Raw genomic sequence first — 24802 nt, forward strand, 5'->3', positions numbered from 1 at the left:
TTCTGCAAGCTTTATATTAATTCTGATACTTGTGTTTTCTTCAAGATTTTCTATATACAAAAGTATGTTATCTCCAATATACTTTGACTGTTTCCTTTCCATTCTGAAGGCTGTTTTTTGTTTTTGTTTTCTCTTTTCTTTTTTTTCTTTTCAAACAACAACAACATTTCTCTTTTGTTACCTGATTGCTCTGGTTATAGAACTGCCAGTATAATGTTGAGCCAAAGTGTGTAATAGACTTCCTTGTGTTGTTCCCAGTCTTAGAGGGAACGCTTTCAGTTTTTCATTATTAAGTGTGATGTTAGCTGTGGGTCTTTTTACAGGTGCCCTTTGATTGAGAAAGTTCTCTTCTGTTCTTAATTATTAAGTGTTCTTTTAAGCCCGGTTCTGAAAAGGTGCTAGATTCAGGGAAATGCTTTTTCTTCAGGCAGATGTGTTATTTGTTTTATTGTGTTCAAATGGCATAATGTTGAGTGACTTTCATATAATGAAGCAACTTTGCATACCTCCCCAAATCCCATGTGATCATGGTATACAGTCTTTTTTATATGTTGTTGGATTTCGTTTGCCAGTATTTTGTTGAGGACTCTTTCACCTGTATTCGTAAGGGATATCAAGGTGTGTGTGTGTGATGCCTCTGTCTGATATTGGTATGAGAGAAATACTGGCATCACTTTGCCTGCTATGTGGGGAAGAGACCTGTGGCGTGAAGGATGAAGCATTGTTGGATTTAAGTTTAGCCAGGATTAGAGGGAGAAATTTAGGATATATCGGTGTGGAATTGGGGTGAGATTATCAAAGAGAGCTCATTCTCAATTTCCTAGGCCTGTGTTAAGTGCTTGACATTGAATTATGCTGTTTGTTAACTAGGTATAGATAGATTATACTTTGAATTTGCTACCTATTTTCTTTGTTAACATTTCTGAAATTAGAATTTGTGAATCAGGTGTAATGTGCATTTAAGATACATTTTCTTCAAATTTTACTACAAAACAAGATGCCATTGAATAGCTGATGCCTTTTAAAAAGAGCTGGTAACCTTAAGTCTAAGAAATAAGCATGTTTGTCTTTAAGAGACAGAAACACCTTTAAAAGTTATAAATTTGCCCAAGAAGATGCAACTGGTGTGTGGTTAACTTAGAATTCCAACTTAATCTTCTTTGACTCCAAAGTCCATGTTTCTGAACGCTGTACAACAGTGCTTTTGTAAAAATACTCGTCCTTTACATGTGATTTCACCTAATGATCAGTCGTGGTGGGTTTTTGGGTTTTTTGTCTTTATTTTTTTAAATAGAAGAGGTTAAAGTGAACGTGGGACAAAGCTTATGATTCTAGAGCCATGTAGACTTGTAGTCATAGGTTTTTCAGCTGTCACTGAGTCTCGTTGACACTCGGTGTCTTTGTCTGTAAGATAAGGATGTTTAAAACTACTCTAGAGTTTTGGAGATAATCAAATAGCCCATTTTTCTGTACTTAACTAATATGTAGTATGTTTATACTTAGGTGGCAGTTTGTATAAAGGAAGCCCTGGGACTTGTGGCCGCACCCTGTAAGAATAAAAAAGTACTCAAAATATGGAACTACCATGTATGTTACGTGAAGAAGAACAAGAGCCAGAAGTACGGAAAAGGGAGGGAGAAGCCAAACAAGCAGATGATGATGATGATGATGAAGTGATCTTGGTCGGAGTGGAACATGTAAATGAAGATGCTGACGTGATCTTTGTTGGGATGAGCTCAGCTTCAAAACCAGTCGTTTCAAACGTACTGAACAGAGATACCCCAGGTTCTTGTTCAAGGAGAAAAAGGTATGGTCACTTCAGGAAAGGTAACGCTGACAAATTACAGCCTGCTAGTCATGTGACTGCTATATCAGAAGCAAAGGCTGTCTTGCCAGTTTCTGACTCTGAATCAAGATCAACAGATAGTCCTATTATTATTGAACCTCCGTCTCAAGCTGATTGTAAAAATATTTCACCACAAAGAGTGCCGAAGTGCTTTTCAAAGGAGTCATGTTCTTCTTTGATTACCTTCACAAGTTCATTGCAGCATCCAGCAGAAAGAGCGGTTTCTGCAGGAGATATGAATAAAAGTCCTCATGTCTCAAAGGTACTTTCCACTTGTGAAACAAATAGCAGAAATCCCAAAAGGCCTAAGCTCAGTGATGGCATTATAGGGGAACATTGTTTAGGTTTTTCCCCTTCAGGTATTTTTCATACAGTGACCACTCAGCAAAGCACACCGGACCGTGTCCATACCTCACTAAGCCATGTTCAGAATGGAGAACCTTGTCCAACACCTTTTCCAAAGGACAGTGTTCATTGCAAGCCTGTAAGACCTTTAGGGCAAAATGGACTGACAAAAACTGATTTTCCAAGTTCAGCAAGTCCAGACAAAATTGGTGATCCCACAGAAGGAAAGCTGACTGTGTTACTTGGTGACTTCTACTATGGAGAGCATGTAGGAGTTGGGCAGCCAGAACCGAAGACCCACACAGCGTTTAAATGCCTCAGCTGCTTGAAAGTTCTAAAAAATGTCAAGTTTATGAATCACATGAAGCACCATTTGGAACTTGAGAGGCAGAGAGGTGACAGCTGGAAAACCCACACCACCTGCCGGCACTGCCTCCGCCAGTTTCCTACTCCCTTCCAGATGCAGTGTCACATTGAAAGTGTCCACACTCCCCAGGAGCCCTCCGCAGTCTGTCGCATCTGTGAGTTGTCCTTTGAGACAGATCAGGTTCTCTTAGAGCACATGAAAGACAATCATAAGCCTGGTGAAATGCCCTATGTATGCCAGGTTTGCAGTTACAGATCATCATTTTTTGCAGATGTGGATGCACATTTCAGAGCATACCATGGTGACACTAAGAATTTACTTTGCCTGTTTTGTCTCAAAATTTTTAAAACTGCAACAGCCTACGGACATCATCATAGAGGGCACTGGGAAAAGAGTTTTCGCCAGTGTTCCAAATGTCGGCTACAGTTTTTAACTTCCAAAGAGGAAAGGGAGCACAAGACCCAGTGTCATCAAATGTTTAAGAAGCCTAAGCAGCTAGAAGGATTGTCTCCTGAAACAAAAATTGTTATTCAGGTATCACTGGAACCCCTTCAACCAGGATTGGTGGAAGTAGCATCCATTACTGTGAACACATCTGATTTTGAATCATCACCCCCCAAATCTAAAAGTAGGAGGTCAAAAAAAGAAGAAAAAAGTTAATTCTGCTTTCAGTAAGTCTGAAGCAAGTATTTCAGTCAAAGTTAAAAACCCCATTAAAACCAAAAAGATCAAATTATAGCATTATTCAATAATATCAAATATAGGGAAACCGATGGGTAATTTATGTGATTTTGTTTTAAATACAGGAAGTACAATTTCGTTTGATCTGTGTATTGAGATGTTATTTAAAAATCTATTATCTGTTTTTCATATAATTGTCTTAACATGTAAAAAGAATGTGTGCACGCGTGTGTGAGAGAGAGAGAATGAGAGAAGTGGAGAAAGGAAAAGTAAGAACCTATTTCGGTAGCTGATGTTACTTGTAAGTTCGAAAGCTCTAGTATACATATAATCTGTAGAGTGTTTTAGCAACGTAATTTTCAACTGTTTTCATGCCTTGAAGTTCTCAGTATCAGCTATATAGCCAGATTTGAATGTCACTCTCTGAAGTGCCTCTTGGGCTGATCGAAGATAACCTGGCTCTGAAAGCGTGCAGTGGAGAAGTTGATGGAGAAGCTATGATGTGAGTTTGGACCAGACACGGGATTTAATCAGTGAAGAGCTGTGGCTTCTTGTCCCAGCTGAGGAAGAGGCATACATTCACTCCAGGCATAGAGCCAAGGTAGAAGGAACACTGTCTCAGAGTGCATTTACCTAGCCCAGGGACATCTCAAGGAAGCCAACGGTTAAAAATGCCTGTGTTTGGTGAGAGACCCTTGACAAGCATCAAGCAGGCCCTGTGTATCACTGACTGCAGTTGGAGAAGCAGAGATAGTTAATAGAATGAGACCTGGTGCCTGTGGACCTCCTGTTGAGTGATCAAAAGGGGAATTTGATTCCTGGCGTCCCCTTTGCCAGTTGGCTGGCCTGTAGTCCCAATGAGGTAGGCATATCTGTGTCAGACACAGTAGCAAAGCAAGTTAAAATTCCCAAAGGAAAGAGAGCCTTGACGTCCACTTTGATTTGTGCTGGACCCATAGTTTTAACTGCAAAGGATCAAACACAGGAAATCTGTTCAGCTTTTGAATTGGGCTAAATTGAGTTCTCTTACCCTTAAGCTACAATGGAGTTGTCCAAGAATAGTAAATATGGCGGATAAAAATAGTCCAGGGTGATTAAACCCTTTTTAGAACTCTTCCTTATATTTTCCAGTTACATGTGTCTTACCCTAGTTGAACATGTGAAGATTTCAGTTTTGTATCTTATCTTGCCTTGGACACAAATGTAGTAGCGTTAACAGCTAATTCTTGGTGTGTGTAATTTCCCATTGTATCAAACTAATTGAGTTTCAGTCTTTCTTGACACAGTCTGATGTGCAGGAATTGTCTCCTGTATTTCAGTAATTATCAGGTCATAGAGTTATCCTTCCTCTAATCTCGCCAACCATCTAATCTGTGATTGTACTCGTGGAAACCTTTTTTTCTTGCGGTCTCCAAGGGCTCTTTCACAGACCTGTGGGGTACAACCCCTCTAAGTATTGGTTCCTGAACATCAGCACACTTGGCTGCCTCTGTAGGTTCTTGGAGTTGAGTCTCCTCCTGGAGTTGAATGTCACCCCTTCTCCACTTCTGGCACAGATAGCTAGCAGTCTCTGTGCACCATTCAAGGAAGCTGGGATCCTGTCTGTAGACCTATGCCAGGAGCAATCTCTCCGTTTCCTCTTCCTTTCTCCTCCTCTTTGTCTCTCCCCACTCTCGCCACTCCTCAATTTATTTAAGTCCTCTAAACTTTCCCAAAATGCTGGAAAGTGATAATCACCAAGGGGTTAGCATCCCTCTCAGAACTGAAGAGGAAGGACTACAGATGATTAAGCTGTAGTGAGTCTATTGTCTCCATTTTAGGTAATTTCCTGAGTGTAAATTCAAATTCAAATAAATTGTGTTTATTTACTCGAAGCTTGATTGGTTTATTTGCACTTTGAATATTTTACTAGGCCTTTCCAGTTAGTTTACTTGGGCCCAAGCACTTTGCTGAGTGTCAGCTTAAACCACTTTTAGTTGTATAAAGAGTGTGTGTGTATTCTGGTCTCAGGTGAAAACTCTGTGTGTAAATAAATACGCAGACTATTGCATTCTTATCTCCTTTCTTCGATTTCTGTAGTAAAAAATACGAAATGTTTTAGTTATGTGTTTTTATTGTTGCTGAGTATTATCAACACTGTTACTGTTAGTTGCTGTGAAGTATGCTCCTAAGGAGGACAAGTTGTATTTATTGCCAAATTAAAAGGTTCCAGCAATATGGTCCCTGACTGCTTCCTCTCTTCCATTCTCTGTCCTTCTACTCTACTCTTTTCCCCACGAATGTACTCTTTTTGACAACACTGGCCTTGGTTTTCCTCCATCAAATTCCATTTCTTCCCGATCCAGAGACTGCAAGTGCTGTTCTTCGGGAAATGCTCTTCCCGTAGGCCTGCATGGCTTGCTACCTCCCTTGTTTGAGCTTCACCAATGCTGTTCAAATAACACAATCAAATCTCCAACCCCCTCTCTTTCCTCCTCCTCCTTCAAGGCACTTGAAGTCTCTATCCTCTTCTTCCCTCTCCAGCCTAAATTTCCTAAATTTTCACACACACACACACACACACACAGACACACACACACACACACACACAAACGAAGAGAGAATAACCTCAGGGCTTTGCTTCTTAGATTTAACTTGAGTCAGATTCTGTGCCTGCAAATAAAAGATAGTTAATAGTGAGTTGAGTTCTTTCAGGAGCTTCCTCTGTTTTTCTATTGATACCTCTATATTTTGTTCACACAATGACACTTTGTTTTCTTTACGAATATATTGAAGATCTGTCAACATGACTATTTTGTTACTGCCCTTTGTGAATTTCCTTGTCTGCTGTGCTTGTTCTTTTGGGAAAAATTTATTATTTTATTAATGTTGCCAAACATTGTAAGTAAAATTAGTATTTGTAGAAATAATTTTTAAAAAATTATTTCTGCTGTCTGTCTTTTTACAAATAACATGGCATATTTTTATTTTTTTAAATAATCGTATTGGTGTTGGCCAGTTCTGAACTTCTAAATAGTGATGTGTAAATGGGCTTTCTTGTTCTGAGTACCATCAAAAGCAGTGAGTATCTGGCTTAATAAATTTCCGTTTCTGTTTTTAGATCTTGAAGAGAATTGTTTGATTGGATAGTTTACAACATTTGTTGAGACATTTACTTTTCTTTCGTTCTCCGTTTGTTCCTTTCTTTTTCTTGCTTTGTTCCCTTGTCTCTCTTCCTCTTTCTTTCCTTCCCTTTCTTTCTCCAGGTTTTTGCTTGACTGGACCTTTCCTGAAACAAATGTAATTCCACTCAGAGTTGAATATTATCCTCTCAGAATCCCATAATTAACCTCCTTGTCCCCTTATTAGATTTGCCACCGTTGTATCAATGTTTCTGATTTTCTTTTTCCAAGAAGCAGCTCTTGCTTTATTATCCCAACAAGGTTCATTTTTGTTGTTTTCTATTTTTGTTTCAATTCATATATACTTTCTACGTTCTTTAGGATTTTTTCCTTTGTAACTTTGTATTTTAGAAGCTTTCTTTACAATTTTTTTCTCTGTTAATGTATTAAATTTACAGTCTTGAATTTCAGATGTATATCAGAGTGATTTAGTTATGCAGATACGTATCTATTCTTTGGTAGGTTCTTTTCCATTATAGGTTATTACATGATACTGAGGATTTCTTTTTTTTTTTTTTTTTCTCATAGATGGTTTAGGGATTGACCTATCTTTATTTAGCAATTTTGTCTGAATCCCAAATATTTTTATGTATACATGGTTTTTAATTAAAATTTCATTGTCTAAGATTTTTGGCAAGTTGATTCCAAAGATTTCACTATTTTCAGGCTGAATGTTCTAATTTATCGTTTGCTGAGAATTAAGTTTTCCTTGGAGCTCTGAGGGTATGTGTGTGTATACACTGACATGTCTATACACACATCCTTTTCAGATTCCTACATGTTTTAAGATATGTAAATGTAGTTTCAAAGATATTTTCTGTTTGTATGGTGAAAACATAAAATGTTTTAATTTTAGATATTTGTTCCCCCAAATGAATATAGTATAGAGAGTAAGGTATAAAACTATATTCCTTTGAGAATTATCCTTACTAACAGAACTTGGCAATGTTAAAAAATTATTCATAACACTTCCGAAAGGTGGTAAGGAAAACTTGATTCAAGGTAAGAGTACTACAGTGGGGTATTATAACATGGGAGAGAGATTGAGCTTATGTCTGACTCCAGCAGGGATGCAGCTGGGATTTATAGCTAAGGAACAGGGTGGGTCCATGGGATTACAAACAGAGATGGGAGACTGAAAAGCAATGGACAACAATAACAGAATGGGTGTCAGTGGATGGAAACTTATTAAGAGGACTATAAGGGTGAGGGTGGATTCTGGCTCAACTGAGAGGATCATTGCTGAGGCTAGGCAAGGCTGATAAGATATTCAGGTGAGTGAAATGATATTTGATCTGATACTGAGGGTGGTCAAATCAAGGGTGGGCTGTGTTTTCTAAAGTGAAGTAGCAGATTCTGGATTAGATTGGACTAGATGGACAGGCAGCCCTGAATAAAGGCATTGCCCAAAGTTGGCAGTGCATTAATGAACGAGTGCTGCATAACCAATTAGCCAAAACTAGCAGCTTGAAACAATATAGTTTCATACTGCTGGTGAAAGTTGGGAATCCAGGAGTAATTCAGCTGAGTGTTGTGGCTCAGTGTCTCATGAGATTGCCATCCTCTGAAGCCTTGCCATGCGCCGGTGGATTTCCTTCCAAGATGGCTTACTCACATAGCTGTTGAAACCAGTTTGCTTGCTGGCTGTTGGGAGAAAGCCTCGGTTCTTTCACATGGGCCTCTCTACAGGGCTACGTGAGTGTTCCCAAGATATGACTAAGCTGGCTTCTAGAGTGAGTGATCCAAGAGGATGAGCAAGGAGGCTGCAGTGCCTTTTATGACCTAGTCTCAGATGCTTCATTGTTCGTTTCTACAATATTCTAACATGAGAAGTGAGCCACTAAGTCCACCACACATGTGAAGGGGAGAAGGAAGGAACCGTGGACATAGTTTAAAACCGCGTGGTACACAGATGGCCGGAAACTGTTTACATGCTTGTATGTCCAAAATGCATTTTCCTGCCAATGCTTTCAAACGATTTATCTGTTATAGCATTAACTTGAAGTTCAGGACCTTGTCGTCTAAGTCAGGTCCAGCTATGGATCAGGGTCCACGTGTACAGTATCTCAAGTGTTCTGTTGCTCAGTTGTGTCGTATTCTTTGCAACCCCATGGACTGCAGCCCTGCAGGCTCCCCTATCCGTCAACTCCAGGAGCTTGCTCAGACTCAAGTCCATTGAGTCGATGATGCTATCCAACAATCCCATCCTCTGCTGTCCCCTTCTCCTACCTTCATTTTTTTCCGCATCACGGTCTCTTCCAAAGAGTCAGTTATTCGCATCAGGTAGCCCAAGTGTTGGAGCTTCAGCTTCAGCATCAGTCCTTCGAATGAATATGCAGGAGAGATCTACTTTAGGATTGACTGGTTTGATCTCCTTGCAGTCCAAGAGCCTCTCAAGTCTCCAACACATCAGTTCAAATTATACAAGTGTAGTTCCTCTAGACCGGAGGATGTGTGAGCAAAAGAGATGAGTAAATCTGCTCCCTTTCACAGCCGACATACAGTGGTGGTATGTTGGGGCATAGATAACCTTCATAGACACTCCTGTTCCAGAAAGGGGAGGGGAGATGGGAGTCAGTAGTAGCAGTTGTGAAATCCCATGGGTTCTTGTGGGCAGTCCTTTGATTAGTATTTAAGGCCTGGAAACTTCCTCGGCTTCAGTCTCTGATTTTTTAACTCTACCCCCTGACGTGATGCCGTTGCGTGAAAGGTGGCTAGTATATGGTTACATGAAACAGTCTCCCTAGCCTGCTTCCTGCTTGTAGAAGGTAGAAGTCCAGAGCTCCTATTTTGTACTATTGCTGGTCCTTGCAGTCCGCGCTGAACTTAAATATGTTATCTTAAAACCTTGGTGTGTCTCCTGATACTCTTACTGGTGTTCATGGCAAAGCACCCCACTCCAAAGCCACAATCACACATGTCTTCATAATAAGGCTTACTCTGTCTTGGTTTTCTGCTGAGATAGCTGAGGGATAACACCCTGAACCTTGGTAGAAGTCTTATTGTGTGACTGAAAGGATCTCGGAGTGACACCCCTAAACTCTTTGGAGGGTATTGGCCTGACTAAATAATGCCATGAGGCATCCCCTTCCAGCTTTCTGAGGCTTACCAAACAATTTTACAGTCACACTCACCTTTAGAACACCTTTGTTTATAAAAAATAATACGAAGAAGAACTGGCCTGTTGGTGGTGTAAAATGTTATATTTAGACCACCTAATCTCAATGCCCTGGATATGATCTTGCTTGAGAGTCATTAACTTTAACATCTTCTGTCGTCTTAAAAGACTGAAAAATTGCCAAATTTTTAGAAAAATTCCCTTCATGTTTTACTACAGGCAGCAAGAAGAGACCAGGAAGCACTTTTGGCTGTTTGGATGGAAATCCTCTTAGATAAGTCAATTAATTAAGTACAGTTTGTCCTCCCTGCACATTAGGTACATTTTCTAGTTTTCATAAACTGCAGGTGTAGTGGACTTTCCTCTTCACACTCCCCAGGCTCTTTCCTCCTGCCTCTCCTTTCTGCCAGGCATTCTAGCTGCACGACTGTGATTCCACTTAGAACGTGTTTGCTCAGTGAGATAACGGGGAGCGATTCCCTGGCTTCAGTGCTTCTGCTGGCCAGAGACTATGTACCTTTCCCTAAGAACTTCATGTTTTTGCTGTCCAACTTCTATCACCTGGCTAGGTCAGTTGCAATAGCTCATACTCTCAAGCGAACTGGCAGGGATTTCTGCCTGCAAATGTGCAGAAACATACATGTGTACACAGTAACATCGCTGAGAGGAAACTTGTCCATATGCAGAAGTACAAGCTTTCTTTTCCAGGAACATGAATTTTGATAAGCACTCAAATTTCTACGCACACATGTGCACAAACATACACGTGTACACAGTAACATCCCCGAGAGGAAACTTGTCCATATGCAGAAGTACAAGTTTTCTTCTCCAGGAACATGAATTTTGGCAAGCACTCAAATGTCTGCACGCACATGTGCACAAATGTATGGGTGAACACAGTAACATCACTGAGAGGAAACCTGTCCATATGCAGAAGTACAGTTTTCTTTTCCAGGAACATGAATTTTGGTAAGCACTCAAATTTCTGCGCGCACATGTGCACAAATATATGTGTGTACACAGTAACATCGCTGAGAGGAAACCTGTCCATATGCCGAAGTACAAGCTTTCTTTTTCAGGAACGTGAATTTTGGTAAGCACCCACATGTCTTTGTCCTTGTTTTCTCACTTGCTCATCGATCATGTCATGTTACACTTCTACCTCTGTGCCTTATCCTCAAAGGTTCCAAAACCTTGGCATTTGCTATTGACAGGGACTGGCCTGCAGAGCAGCGGGCAGGGTTGGAAGTTCTTGGCATGAACAGCTGTATAACATGTGCCTGCCTTCTGCATTCTCCCATCACCTTGGACAGCTTCACAGTACCAGTCACGTTGGCCTGATCCATTGCCTGTGCATTCCTTCAGGGGACCAGAAAACAAGGACCTCTGAGCTCAGCTGACTTGAAGAACTGCTTTCTCGGTGTGCCCCTATCTAGGTCATTCCTTGTCAATGTTGTGCCCCTCTTGCTAGCCTACCACCCGTTACAGCCCCCAGCATTCTGAATGAGGCCCCCTGTTCTTCCTATCTGTGTAGCGTTCTGTGTGCACCATCTGCCTGTGCCCCCACGTGCTATCTCCACGTAGCAGGAAAAGGCCAGAAACGCCTGAGCCTCCAAAAGCCCCCAGAGACTGTGACAGGCCTGGGTCTGATGCAAGGTTGTGAAGAAGGTGCACATGGATACAGGGTCTCTTCCGATACCAAGAATGGAACTGGAGGCCATAAAAGTAAGGTGGCATCCCTACACATCTTCCTTTGTGTTTAACACTACCCATGCACATGGAGTCCCCCAACGGATGATGCCCGGGGAAACCTGCAGTTTCTGGGCCCAGAGCTAATGCCTCCGTTGGACAGAAAGCAGTGTTACTATCTGAAATGGACCAAGAGGGCTTGAACCACCCATGCCTCAGTGATTTGCTAAATGCCAAGGCTCTGTTTCAGTTGCTCTCATTAGGCCCAGGTCAGACTCCCTACAGTCATGCATCCCTGCTTCCCTACACAGCACCTGTTGCCAAGGCAGCCAGTGCCCGGTTGGGCCCAGGGACATCCAAGACGGTCACCTGGAAGGCAGCATCCCTCTGAGTGTCACCTGGGTGCAGATCCCCTACAACACAATCAGAGACTCTGCTTGAGCAAGACTACCAGAATCCTCCTTCAGGTGCAGACGTGCACCTTTGCCCTTCAGGCCCCCAAAGCCAGGGGCAAGACCCCAAAGAAAAGAAGGAATTCATGTCAGAACTTTCAGCATGGACCATGGGGTATCTTTGGCAGGACCGCTACTGCCTAGAGTCTGGACCCTGAAAACCAGCAGGCCCTGAACTGTGCCAGGGGCTTCTCTGTCTCCCTCTCCTGGGGTCCCTTGGGACATGCAGTTTACCCACCGCCCTTGTCTTTTCTCTGTTCCCTCCCTCACAGGCATATCCCGGCATAGGGTCACACAGGTAAGCCCACTTGCGCTTTCCTCGCCTTTGGGCACTGCCAGGGAGGCAGGCTGGAAGTGCCTGGAGGCATGCCACGCTCACAGCATGTCTCTCCTAGGATGCCTGTGGTTTTGCAGATACAGCATACTTTAGCACATCTCATGTTTTGTGTCATACCGTGCCAGTGTGTGCCACCCTCAGGGAGGGCGTGTGCTGGCTGCTGGGCTGATCTGGGGCAGCACTGGCCCAGGACCTTCCCAGTTCTCCTTGTCACATGTGTGTGGAACAAGTCTCCAGTGCAGCAGGCAATCTGTGACTCTTTCTCCTTCAGCTCTCTGCCCATCTCGGCAGGACCTTAGCCTCACCATCCCGGGTCTTGCCATAGGCACGTCCATCATTTCCAGAGGCCAGCCCGTGGCCCCACACACTGAGGGCTCCACAGGCAGTGGTTTCAAAGCCCCACCCCACGTGATTTGCTCTGTGTGAATCCTTAGACCGTGAAACCCTTTTCCTGATCCAAACACACACAACAACACGGTAGAACTGATGAGCATGTTTTGTATCTGGTCTAATTGCAGATATCTGGAGCCACAGTCTGGAGTTATCACTGGCCATCCTTTCCTCGTTCCCATCCTGGGCAGGGTCAGTGCAGAGATACGGCGACTGACCACCTTCAGCCTGGTCGCCTCATGATTCCTCTTCTGGTTGCTCAGCACCTCCTCTCCTGCCGCCTTCATCTCTGCCTCTGCCCTGGGCTGGACACACACACACACACACACAGGCAGCACAAATAAGCACGTGTGTATACACACACACGCTCAGCACGGGGACACAAATGCAAATAACGAACATAGGTGTTTCAGGAGGTGAAGGCGACCGAGGCCAGCAATGGCGGAGATGGCGACAGTAGGCACCATGTCCTGCCCTTGGGGCTCCCTGTTCACCTTCTCCACGAATTCTTCCGTATTTTCCCAAGGCAGCCTGAAGCCGCTTCCAGCGCAGCATGTGTGGTGGTGCTGAGCCACCAAGTGGTGGATGTGGAATTTCACAGAAGATCCCAAAGTCAGCACACAGGTGCACTGGGACCCCGGAGAGGACGCCCTTGCAATTTTAGGCCTTCCCAGGGTAAGGGGCGGGAGTGTAAGGCACAGGCAATCTCAAACTCAGTGAGCAACAGGAGGCCAGGAGATGGAAGGACCCATGGAAGGATGATTCTGACAAAGGAACTTAATTCACCCTGCCTCTAATAGTATCACCTAGCACTCTCAACTCTGCAACCACAACTGATTTGAGGGGACTTGCTTCACTCACAGACACACTGAATCCCCAAGCCCCCAGTCTCAGCAGGCCACTTGCTACATGCGTGGCCCAAATTCAGACTCCGCAGCCAGCGTGCATGAGACTGAGCAAGCCCATCTGGGAAAGGACAGTGTCCCGGCTAGCACAAGGCTGTCCCTTCATGGCCCACCTCCAGACCCCTTCACCACACGTGTTTCTGTCGTGGAAAAATCTACTCTCCTGGGGTAGTCCTTCAGGAGATCATCCCACTGATCTTCGCTGATAATCTGCTGGCAACACTTTGCTGCTGAGCAAGCTTATCCCTGGGCTGACCAGGATCTGAACCCTCACACGAGCAGCCAAGAACTCCAACAACAATCATCAACTGTATGCAGGACCAAAACAATACCACCTCAGCAATCCTGTTTGATTCTGGGCAGTTGTGGCCTGACAACCAGTTGAGAAAGTTAAGGCTCCTGGTGTCCAGCCTGCAGCTGGTGCTCCCTGTTCAAAGTCCCAGAACCAACGGACTGGAGTGGAACGATGTCCCCTATACCCTGCAGGAAGAGAGGGGAGATGGGTGTGGATCCCAGAGGTGGATCATCCACACCCCTGCACACCCACAATCATCATTCCCGGACTCACGTGTTACCAGTGATGTCAAGGTAATACTCCTTTATGATCACTCTTTTCAAGAAATAGGGGTGGTCTCGAAAGGAAAAGATCAGCTTGCTGCATGACCGTGGACGGCTCGCACCTGTACCTGCTAGGACAGGGAGGAGGGAAAAGGTGCAAGCTTCTAGGGTCCTCAGCTTGCCTCCCAGGCAGGCATTAACACCTTCCACGAAGCCTCTCCAAACTCTCACAGTGTAGGACATGGATAACATGATCCTCCCACACCCCACCAAGTCCCATGCCCAGCTGTCCTCAGTCTCCCTCACTGACATTCAAGTCGATCATGTAGCTGAGAAAGTCTTTATCTTGGTCGCTGATCATGACAGGAACTTGAGGGTGGTTCATAATCTGCTTGAGGTCAAGGAGCCATTTATGCCACATGCTGGGCCCAGAAGAGCCAGGCGCATCAGCCCTAGTCTGGGGTGGAAGAAGGACACGGGAAGAGGCATCTTCAAGGATGCTGGGCACTTCTGCTTACCCAGCCACTACTGATGAGCTCAGGCCCTGCCATACCATCAGACAAGCTCATGGCTCTGTGTTCCTGGTGGTGTTCTGTATCTGAGGTGGTCTGCATTCCCCAGGCAGGGGCTGTTTCTGATAGCTATTATTTCCCAGACCTGTGTATGCTGGGTAGTGGCATGTCACTGCCTACATGGTAGGACTAACAATCGTTGTGACAAACCATGTCTGAAAGCAAAGGGGTTGGGGTTGGCTAGTGTATGTCTACATATGTTCTGTGGGTTTCTGTGTGTGTGTGTGTGTGCGTGTGTGTGTGTGACTCCCATATCTCAGTTATTTAAGGAATCATTCACCTTGACAACAATAACTGTCAGCTAAGGCGGCTCTGGTGTACTGTCTCTGGTCATTTCTGACTTAGAGGCTGTTCCTCCTCAGATGCAGGCCTGAAGTAGACACACAGGGTCATGGCTGCGACACTTACAGGTGTGGCCCTGCCCGGACTCTACTCAGCTGTGCCTTTGGAGCCTGCCAATTGCCCAGTACCACACTTCCTTCAGGGTCCACCATCCTGCCCCCTCGCCTCCACCCCTCCTCCTGCTCCTGCCTCTGCACCTCCCCCTCCTCCTGAGCAGCGGACCACAAGGAGTAGCAGGAAGGATACCACGTTGGCCCAGAAGCCAGGGATGCCCTGGATGATGGCACTCTTCTGAGCCAAGTCCCGCTTCCTCCTCTCATGGCTCTTGCACATGAACCAAACGTAGGCCCTGTAGGTTTTCTCAGGCTCAGAGCTCAGTTCCACTTGCAGGGTCGCCAGTGCCTGCATCACATCTAGTGCCGGGAGCTCACTCGGGCCTCCAGGCCTTTCCTGGCACTGCTCCTCCACCGTCTTCTCCTCCAGCTCCAGGGAGGACCCCTGTCGCTGTTACTCATGCGGCACAACCTCCACATCCTCAGTGATGTCCTCTGGAAGCAGCTGGAAACCCCGTCTGATCCCTGCCACGACTCCGTCCACCTGGGCCTCACCGTCCTCTCCTGCCTCCACTCTGAAGAGGGTGGCATCTTTGCCTGGCGTGGCCACTGGTGGCTGCAACGTCCCAGCCATGCGCAGCATCACCAGGACAGGCCACGGGGCCCCATCCCCCTGAGCACCTAAGGAGCTCACAGCTAAGGAGGTCTGGGGTCCCAGGACGCTCCCGCATTCCTCTCATGCTCCTCTTGGCTCTGGCCATGACCCCAGCCTGGGTCAGACGCTAAGGGACAGGACATAATAGCACCACAGCAAGTGGTGAGCAATGGCGGCCCAGGGTGCAGTAATCCTGTGGGGCCCACTAGCGTTTTTGCTGTGGGGAGTGTGGGGCATGGTTCAGAGGCTATGGCTCGCGTGTGTGTGTGGGGGCCGGGGGGGTGGGTGGCCTGAACTATAGAAACGGACGGTGGCAGCCCAGGACAGGGTGAACGGGCCCTGGGACATCAGCCATACAGGCGGGGCCCTAGGCTGTGAGCCACGCACAGGCAGCTGACCCAAATCTAGATCAGTGGCCGAGAGGGTGGTGGACAGCACACGATGGACACGCCCCTAGACCGGATGGCATCTTCCGTGGTTCCTGGGATCCAGCTCCACTACGTGGCCAGACTCTGATCCAGAGAGCTAGCAGGTTTTGCATCTGCCGCTACCTCAGGCACTGTCATTGATCTGGTTCTGGAAATTCCAGCCACGGTTTCCTGATCCACAATCCAAACAGCACACTCCTGTGTCCCACAGGACCTTCAATATCTGGGAGCTCTCCCTGAGTATCCAGAGGATACACAGGGGTGCCAAGTGGCTGGATACTTTTCTCCATGGGACAGACAGACTGTTGCTGGCCGGATGCTAGGGGAGTAGGGAGAAACCCCACCGTTTGCCACGTTGATCTCCATTGTTCAGGGACACCAGGACCCTAGGGTATAGAGCTCTCTCTTTGTCTCTTTGTCTCTGCTTTGGCATAGCACTGTTTGGAGCAATCCTCCCTTGTGTGTTCCAGGGCTGGTGTCTGTGTGTCTCCTTCTCTTTAAGTGGTGCTGTTGCCATTTGCCACTCTATGGACACCAGCGCTTATAGGAGAAGCTTATCCTTGGAGTGAAGGCAAGCGCTTCTCCTCCTGAGTGAGTTGCACCGACGGGAGATCAGTTATTTTTTCCACAGGTTTCGAGAGTGCTTTCTCCATCTTGAAAGCCAACAGTGGGCAGTCCCTGCTGAACCGCAGAAGGGGTCGGGTAACCCTCCCTCCCTCACTGGACAGACATGAACCTGCACAGGCCTGAGGTGGCTTGGCCACACTTTTCACAGAGGGAGAAATGGGGCATGCTCTGCTGGCATGAGGAAGCTCCCTGAACCTTGTTCAAATTCCTGCCAGTGAGTCGCTAAGGACAACTCCCTGTTAAGTTCCGTGACTCACTGGTGCGGGAGACATGTACGTCTGCCCATTTACCCTATCGAGGCCCTTTCAGGTGGTTCTGTTCTCCATCTGAGAACACGTACCAGCCTGCCCAGTTACCCAATCCTGTGGGGCTGGGGGCAGCAACAGGAACAATCTAAGCCATCCATCGTATAGTCGTGACCCCCTATATATGCTTTCTGCAAAGAGTACAAAGAGTGATGTTTCAGACTGAAAGACTATGCAGGTAGCAAGTGCCTATGCTGCGGTGCTGGTCCATTTCTGAAACCTCACATAAACGGCAAGTGTTGCTCATGCTCACGGTACGGTCAGGGAAAGAATTCCCAGTGTTCGAGAAGGATGGAAAGGCCTTTGTAGCTGCATGTCCAAAGGGCTGTGGGGTCACCCGCTGTGGCTTCTGTGTCTGGCATTGCAGCCTGTTCTGTGTCTTGGCTCCTCTGCACTCTCCCTGGTGGCCCCCAGTCAATTTCTTCCTGCCTCTCCTTTCTGCCAGGCTTCCTGGGTGCACCACTGTGATTCCACTTAGAAACTGCTCACTCAGTGAGATAACAGGCATTGGTACCCTGGCTCCAGTGCGTCTCATGGCCTGAGTATGTACCTTTCCCCATGGCTTTCATGTTTTCGCTATCCAACTTCCATCACCTGGCTGGGTCAGTTCCGACACTTCATATTCACAAGCGTACTGTCAGGCAATTTTGTGCGCACACATGCACACACATGCGTGTGTACACACTAATATCCCTGACAGGAAACTTGCAGATATGCAGAAGTACAAGCTTTCTTCTCCAGGAACATGAGTTTTGGTAACCACCCGAGTTTCTCTGTCCTGGTTATTTTCTTTCACATGCTCATCGATCATGTCAGGTTGCACTTCTAACTCTGTGATTTAGCCTCAAAGGCTACAAAATTTTGGCATTTTTCTCCTGACAGGGACCGATCTGCAGAGAATTGGGCAGGTTGGAAACGCTCGCCCTGGACAGCTGAGTGACAGGCACCTGCGTTCTGCATTCTCCCATCACCTTGGGACAGCTTCCCAGTACCAGTCAGGCTATTCTGATCCATTGTCTGTGCAATCCTTCAGGGCACCAGAAAACAAGGACGTCTGGGCTCAGCTGACTTGGAGAACTGTCTTCTTGGTGTGCACCTATCTAGGTCATTCCTGGTCAAATCCGTGTCCCTTTTGCTAGCCTACCACCCCTTAGGGCCCACAACATTCTGAGTGAGGCCCCCTGTTCTTTCTATCTGTGTAGCTTTCGATGTGCACCTGTCTACCTGTGCTTCCAAGTGCTATCTCCCTTTAGCAGGAAGAGGCCAAAGAGATGTCCGAGCCTCCAAGGGCCCCCAGGGACTGTGATGGGCCTGTGTGTGATCCAGTGCTGTGAGGATCCGTGTGTATGTTTGGCAAAACCAATACAAATATTGTAAAGTAAAATAAATAAAAAAATATAAGAATTAAAAAGAAAAAACCAAATTCTTCCCTTAGATGAAGATTGTTTACAACCCAGTGTGTGTCCATTGGCTGGACATGGTCCTTGGAATTTCGCTGATGGGTTTGGACCCTAAACTTCAAAATGATGGCAGAAGGTAGAAAGACATTTAGACGTTGTTCTGCGAAAGCAAGGAGAAAGGCACTACTGCCAAAAAGATGACTAAGAGGGAACAATAATAGTCTTCTATCATTGGAAAAATATAATGGTCCCAGGGAGAGTATTTAGATAATATAAAAAGGATCCTTGGGAAGGAAAATTCAGACTCTCAGGAACATTTTCTACGTCAGGACTTGTGAAATAGTGTTCCAAAAAGAGAGGCAGAAACTGTCTTCACTGAAACATGGAAAGTCACCTGAAAATTGAACATGATAAGAACTCCAGCTGGGCATCGCCAATCTACTTCTTAAAGATGAGTTTGCCAAGATGTAGCTTTAAGAAAGATCTTGAACTGTAGGCCAAGAGCGAACAAGCTATTGCTGCAGGGAAAACATAGATACGTCTCATTAAGTATAATGGTAAGTAATGTAAGCTAGACACAGGGATGCATACTGTATGATTCCGTTCATGTAAAGGTCCAAAAGAGACCAAACTAATCTATGCGTTGAAAGTCAGATATCCTAGTTATCTTTGGAGTGCGGTGATTGGGAGAGACACAAGAGAGTTTTCAGGGTTGCCGGTGATGTTCTGTTTCTTGATTTGGATGCTAATTACGTGGATGTGTTTAGTTGGTGAGTATCCATGGAACTGTATACTCCTGACTTATGTATTTTTCCATATGTATATTGATAACAAAAAGTTATAAAGCTTTTAAAAATATAAATACATAACCATGTATTGAGGAAGGAGCACATAGATAAAGGGCCACTTCTGATACAAGGCGTGCAACCTGAGGCCATAAAGATAAGGTGGCATTTCCACACGTAGTCCCTTGTGTTTATGACTACCCTGACCCACGGAATCCCCCAACAGATGATGACCTGGGAAACCTGCCCTTACTGGGCCCACAGATCAAGCCTCCCTTGGGCAGATAGCAGTTTTTCTATCTCAAAAACAACAAGAGGGCTTGATTCCACCCACCCTCACTGATTTGCTAAATGTGAATACTCTCTTTCAGTTGGTCTCATTAGGCCCAGGTAGGACTCCTTACAGTCAGGCATCCCTGCTTACCTACAGAGCCCGTGTGCCTAGGAAGCCAGTCCTCGGCTGGGCACAGGGATATCGAAGACGGTCAGCCAGGACGCAGCTTCCCTCTGAGTTTCTGATGGTGCAAATCCCCTCTGAAAACACCAGACAGCCTGCTCCAGCAAGACTGCTAGAATCCTCTCTCAGGTGCAGACACACACCTTTGCCCCTCAGGCCCCAAAAGCCACAGGCAAGGCCCAGATGACAGAAGGAATTTACGTCAGGGCTTCCAGCATGAGCCATGGGGTATCTTGGGCAGGACTTTCCCTAGACCCTGAAAACCAGCAGGCCCTGAACTGCCCCCAGGGGCTTCCCTGTCTCCCGCTCTCCTGAGGTCCCTTGGGACATGCAATGAGCCCACCATCCTTGCTTCCTCCCTGTTCCCTCCCTCATAGGCACACCCCGGCAGAGGAACACACGCGTACACCAACACCTGCACTTTCTTCGCCTTTCTGCACTACCAGGAGACTGGAAGTGCCTGGAGGCATGCCACGCTCACACCTTGTCTCTCTTAGGATGCCTGTGGTTTTGCACGGACAACCTACCTTATTAGCATGTCTTGCATTTTCTGTCGCATCGTGCCAGTGTGTGCCACCCTCATGGAGAGAGCGTGCTGGCTGATGGGCTGATCCTGGGCAGCCCTGGTCCAGGACTTTCCCGGGTCTCCTTTTTATGTGTGTGGAACAAGTCTCCAGTGCAGCAGGCAATCTGTGTCTCTTTCTCCTTCAGGTCTCTTCCTTCTCAGCAAGACCTTAGCCTCCTCAACCATCCCAGGTCCTCTGTATCCGCATCCACCATTTCCGCATGCCGGCTCATGTCCGCACAGACTGTGGGCTCCACAGGCGGTGGTTTGAAATCCCCACACCACTTGATTTGCCCTGGGTGAATCCAGAGACCATGCACCCGCTCTTCCTGGTCCAAACACATACTACAACACGGGAGAAATGGTGAGCGTGTTTCTGTATTTCCTCTAATTCCAGATGTCTGGAGCCAAGTTCCTGTGTTACTACTGGCCATCCTTTCCTCATTCCCATCCTGGACAGGGTCACTGCGGAGATACAGTGAGCAACCACCCTCAGACTTGTGATGCCTTGTGTCTCCTCTTCTGGTTGCTTGGCATCTCCTCTCTTGTTGCCTTCATCTCTGCTTTTTCCCTGGACCAGACACACACACACACACACACACACACACATACACACATACACACATACACACATAAACACAGGCAACACAAGCATACACGTGTATACAATTACAGGCTTGATACAGAGATACAAACGTGTACAGGGAACACAGGTGTTTCAGGAGCTGAAGGCACCATGTCCAGCACTGTTGGAGATGGCGTCAGTAGGCACCACGTCCTGCCCTTGGAGCTCCCTGTCCACCTCCTCCCTGAGCACTTCCGTATTTTCCGAAGGCAGCCTGAAGCAGCTTCCAGCGCAGCATGTGTGGCTGTGGAGAGACGCCGATTGGTGGATGTGTAAATTCACAGAAGATCCCAAGGTCAGCACACAGGTGCCCTGGGACACCGGACAGGACGCCCTTTCAATGATAGGCTTTCCCAGGGTAAGGGGTGGGAGTGTAAGGCACAGGCATTCTTAAACTCATTGACTAACAGGAGGCTGGGGGATGGCTTGACACATGGAAAGAAGATTCTGACAAAGATACTTAATTCATCCTGTTTCTAGTAGTATCACCTGGACTCCCGCACTGAGGAAGACTTGCTTCACTTGGACACACCGAGTTCCAAAGCCCCCAGTCTCAGCAGGTCATGTGCTACATGCAGGACCCAAAGCCTGGCTCTGCAGCCAGCTTGCATGAGCCTGAGCATCCCCATTTGGAAAAGGACAGTGTCCTGGCCACGACACGGCTGTCCCTTCAGGGCCCGCCTCCAGACACCCTCCCCGCATGTGTCTCTGTCAGTTACCGCTCGGAGCAGAACTTTCCTTCCTCGGGTAATACGTCACAGGATTGTCCCACATGTCTTGACCAATGATCTGCTGGCAACACAAGCAAGGTCAGCCCAGGGCTGACCAGGCCCAAACACTCTCGTGAGCATCCAAGAACTCCAACATCAGTCATCAACTGTATGCAGGCCCAAAGCAACTCCACCTCAGCAATCCTGTTCGATCCTGGGCAGTTGTGGCCTGACAACCAGTTGAGAAATTTAAGACTCCTGATATACAGCCTGCAGCTGGGTGCTCCTCATTCAAAGTCCAAGAACCAGTGGAGTGGCGTGGAATAACGCGCCCTATACCCTGCAGAAAGACAGGGAACACAGGGGTGGATTCCGCAGGTGGATCATCCATCCCCTAACACACCTACACCTCCATGAAGCCATGTCTTGCCAGTGATGTCAAGGTAATACTCCTTAATGATCACCATGTTCCAGAAGTAGGCGTTGTCCCCAAAGGAAATGATCACCTTGCCGTTGGACCTTGGATGGCTCTGCACCTGCACCTTCTAGGACAGGGATGAGGGTAAAGGTACAAGCTTCTAGGTGCCTCAGCTTGCCTCCCAGGCAGGCATTAACAGTTTCCACAAAACCTCTGCACATTCTCACATCACATGAACATAGATAACATGATCCCCCCAACTCCCCACCAAGTCCCGTACACGCATGCCCTCATTCTCCCTCACTGACCTTCAAGTCAATCTTGTAGTTAAGAAAGTCTTTATCTTGGTCGCTGATCATGACAGAAACGTGAGCGTGGTTCATAATCTGCTTGAGGTCAAGGAGCCATGCAGGCCACATGCTGGGCCAGAAGAGCCAATAGCAACAGCCCTAGTCTTGAGTGGAAGAAGCACACTGGAATAGGAATTTCCAAGGATGCTGGGTACTTCCACTTGCCCAGCCACCACTCATATCCTCAGGCCCTGCCGTGCCATCAGACCCACTCCTGGCTCTGGGTTCCTGTGGTGTTCTGCATCTGAGGTGGTCTGCATCCCCCAAGCAGGGGTTGTTTCTGACTGCTACGCTCCTCCTCCTGACTTGTGTGTGCTGGGTAGTGTAATGTCACTGCTTATCGTGTCAGGATTTGCAGTCCCTGTTGCACACTGTGTCTTCAGGCAAGGGGGTGGTGTGCATGTGTATGTGTGAGTGTGTGTGTGTGTGTATGTGTGTGTGTGTCTTCAGCAAGAAGGCCCTCGGTCTCTGACCTGCTCCCTGTCTTCACAGCAGATGGCAGGCGTGTGTCTGAATCCGGCTGGCACTCAGAGCAGATGAGAATAGCAGCCCCTTCCAGCTCCTCTTTGCTTGTGGACCACCTCGTGCCTTTGCATTGCACTAGTGACAGCAACTCCAGGGGCTCTGACTGACGGGCATGGGTCTTGGACTCCCGCTCTCTCAGCTCTTTCCCGGGATCATCCACATTTACAACAATAACTGTCTCTGGTGGCTGCTCTGGTGTACTGTCTCTCGTCATTCCTGACCTAGAGGCCTCAGGTGCTGATCCTCCTCAGATGCAGGCCTGAGGGAGACACCCAAAGTCATGGCTGTGACACTTACAGCTGTGGCCCTAAGGGACTCTTCTCAGCTGTGCCTTTGGAGCCTGCCTCTGCCTCGGACCACACTTCATTCAGGGGTCTCCCACGCCTCCCCTGTTCCCTTGCCCTGTGGCCTCACCTGTTTTAGCAGGATCTTCAGCACAATCATCTTGAAGGTGCCTTTGCCATTCTTTAATTTGGCTATAAAGCTCACAACTTTTAGCGGCACAGTAACGCAATTTTTCTAACGTGCACTGTTAGAGTTTGATGAGCTCTTGTTGAGTTTCTTGGTTTCAGTTAGAAAGCCCTGCATTACTCTTAGGGCTCTAGAAGCTTCTGAAACAAAGGAAAGACTACAAGTGTTCCAGACTAATTGGATGATGATATAGATTTCTAAATACTTAACAGATTCTGCTTCCCCGCCACCTAAAAATTTGCCCCCAACTCCTGAAGAGCTTCATGATTTTATTGCGGGAATCTGGTAGAATGAGATTTCTCAGTGCTTCGTAATTTCATCAGTAAGCTTTTCTGAGGTGAAAAACACATTGGAGTTAGTTTTTAAGTTAGCCCTAGACATAGCAATCAGGGAAAAAAGGAAATTAAAGGAATACAGATTGGGAGAAAAAAAAAAAATACTGTTAGAAGATGCCATGACCCTCTACACAGAGAACAATAAGGATGTCAGCAGAAAATTACTTGAGCTAGTCAATGAATAGAGTATAGCTGCAGGAGACAAAATTAATACTCAGGAATCCCTTGAGTCCCTTTCATTCTGATACACTAGCAATGAAAAGCAAGAAAGAGAACTTAAGGAAAGTATCTCATTCACCATCCAGGGAAGAGAATCAAATATTTAGGAATACGGTCACTTGAAGAAAGCAAGGACCTGGTACAGAAAACCATAAAACCATGGTGAAAGACATCAAAGATCACACAAATAGAAGAAGACGTGTACCATGTTCTTGGATCAGAAGAATCAGTATAGTGACCACGAGTGTGCAACTCAAGGCAATTGATCAGTACGTTCATTCACATTGATATTCTCATATTCAACTGTGAAATCCCTATCAAAACACCAACGGTGTGTTTCACTGACCTAGAACAAATAATTTCACAATCTGTGTGGAAACACAAAAGACCTCCAAAGAGGAAATCACTCTTGAGAAACAATGGAAACGGAGGAATCAGACTTCCTGACTTCAGACTATACTACAAAGCTACTCATCAAGAGTATAAGGTCCTGGGCCAAAGACAGATATACAGACCCATGGAACAAAATAGGGAGTCCAGAGACGAAGCCACACACCCACGGCCTCCTTGTCTTTGACAGAGGAGGCATCAATATGCAACGGAGCAAAGACAACCTCTTGAACAAGCGGGTCTGGGAAAACAGTCAACCACATTAAAAGAATGAAATGTTTGCTAATGGCACACACACAAACAAATGCAAAATGGATTAAAGACCTAAGTGGAAGACCGGAAACTATAATGTTCTTAGAGAAAAACACAGGCAGAACACTCTCTGACAGAAATCACAGCAAGATCTTCTCCTCAGTGACCCACCTCCCAGAGTAATGGAAATAAACACAGAAGGAAACAACAGTGACCAATTTAAATTTCTAAGCTTCTGCACAGTGAAGCAAACTATAAGCAAGGTGAAAAGACAGCCTTCAGAACTGGAGCAAATTACAACAAAGCACACAGCTGCCCAAGAGTTAATCTCCCACATATACAAGCAGCTCATGCAACTCAATACCAGAAAAATAAACAACCCGACCAAAAAGTGGGCAAAAGAACTAAATAGACATTTCTCTAGAGAACATATACTGATGGCTAACGAACACAGGACACATGCTCAACA

At 46.4% G+C, this 24802-nt stretch overlaps 1 pseudogene; it reads right to left on the reverse strand.

Moving 5' to 3' along the window:
• Positions 1-13393: 13393 nt before the first annotated feature.
• Positions 13394-23110, reverse strand: LOC128070968 (testis-specific Y-encoded protein 1-like; annotated as a pseudogene).
• Positions 23111-24802: the final 1692 nt, after the last annotated feature.

This window comes from Budorcas taxicolor, chromosome Y (genome assembly GCF_023091745.1).
Source record: "Budorcas taxicolor isolate Tak-1 chromosome Y, Takin1.1, whole genome shotgun sequence".
NCBI lineage: Eukaryota > Metazoa > Chordata > Mammalia > Artiodactyla > Bovidae > Budorcas > Budorcas taxicolor.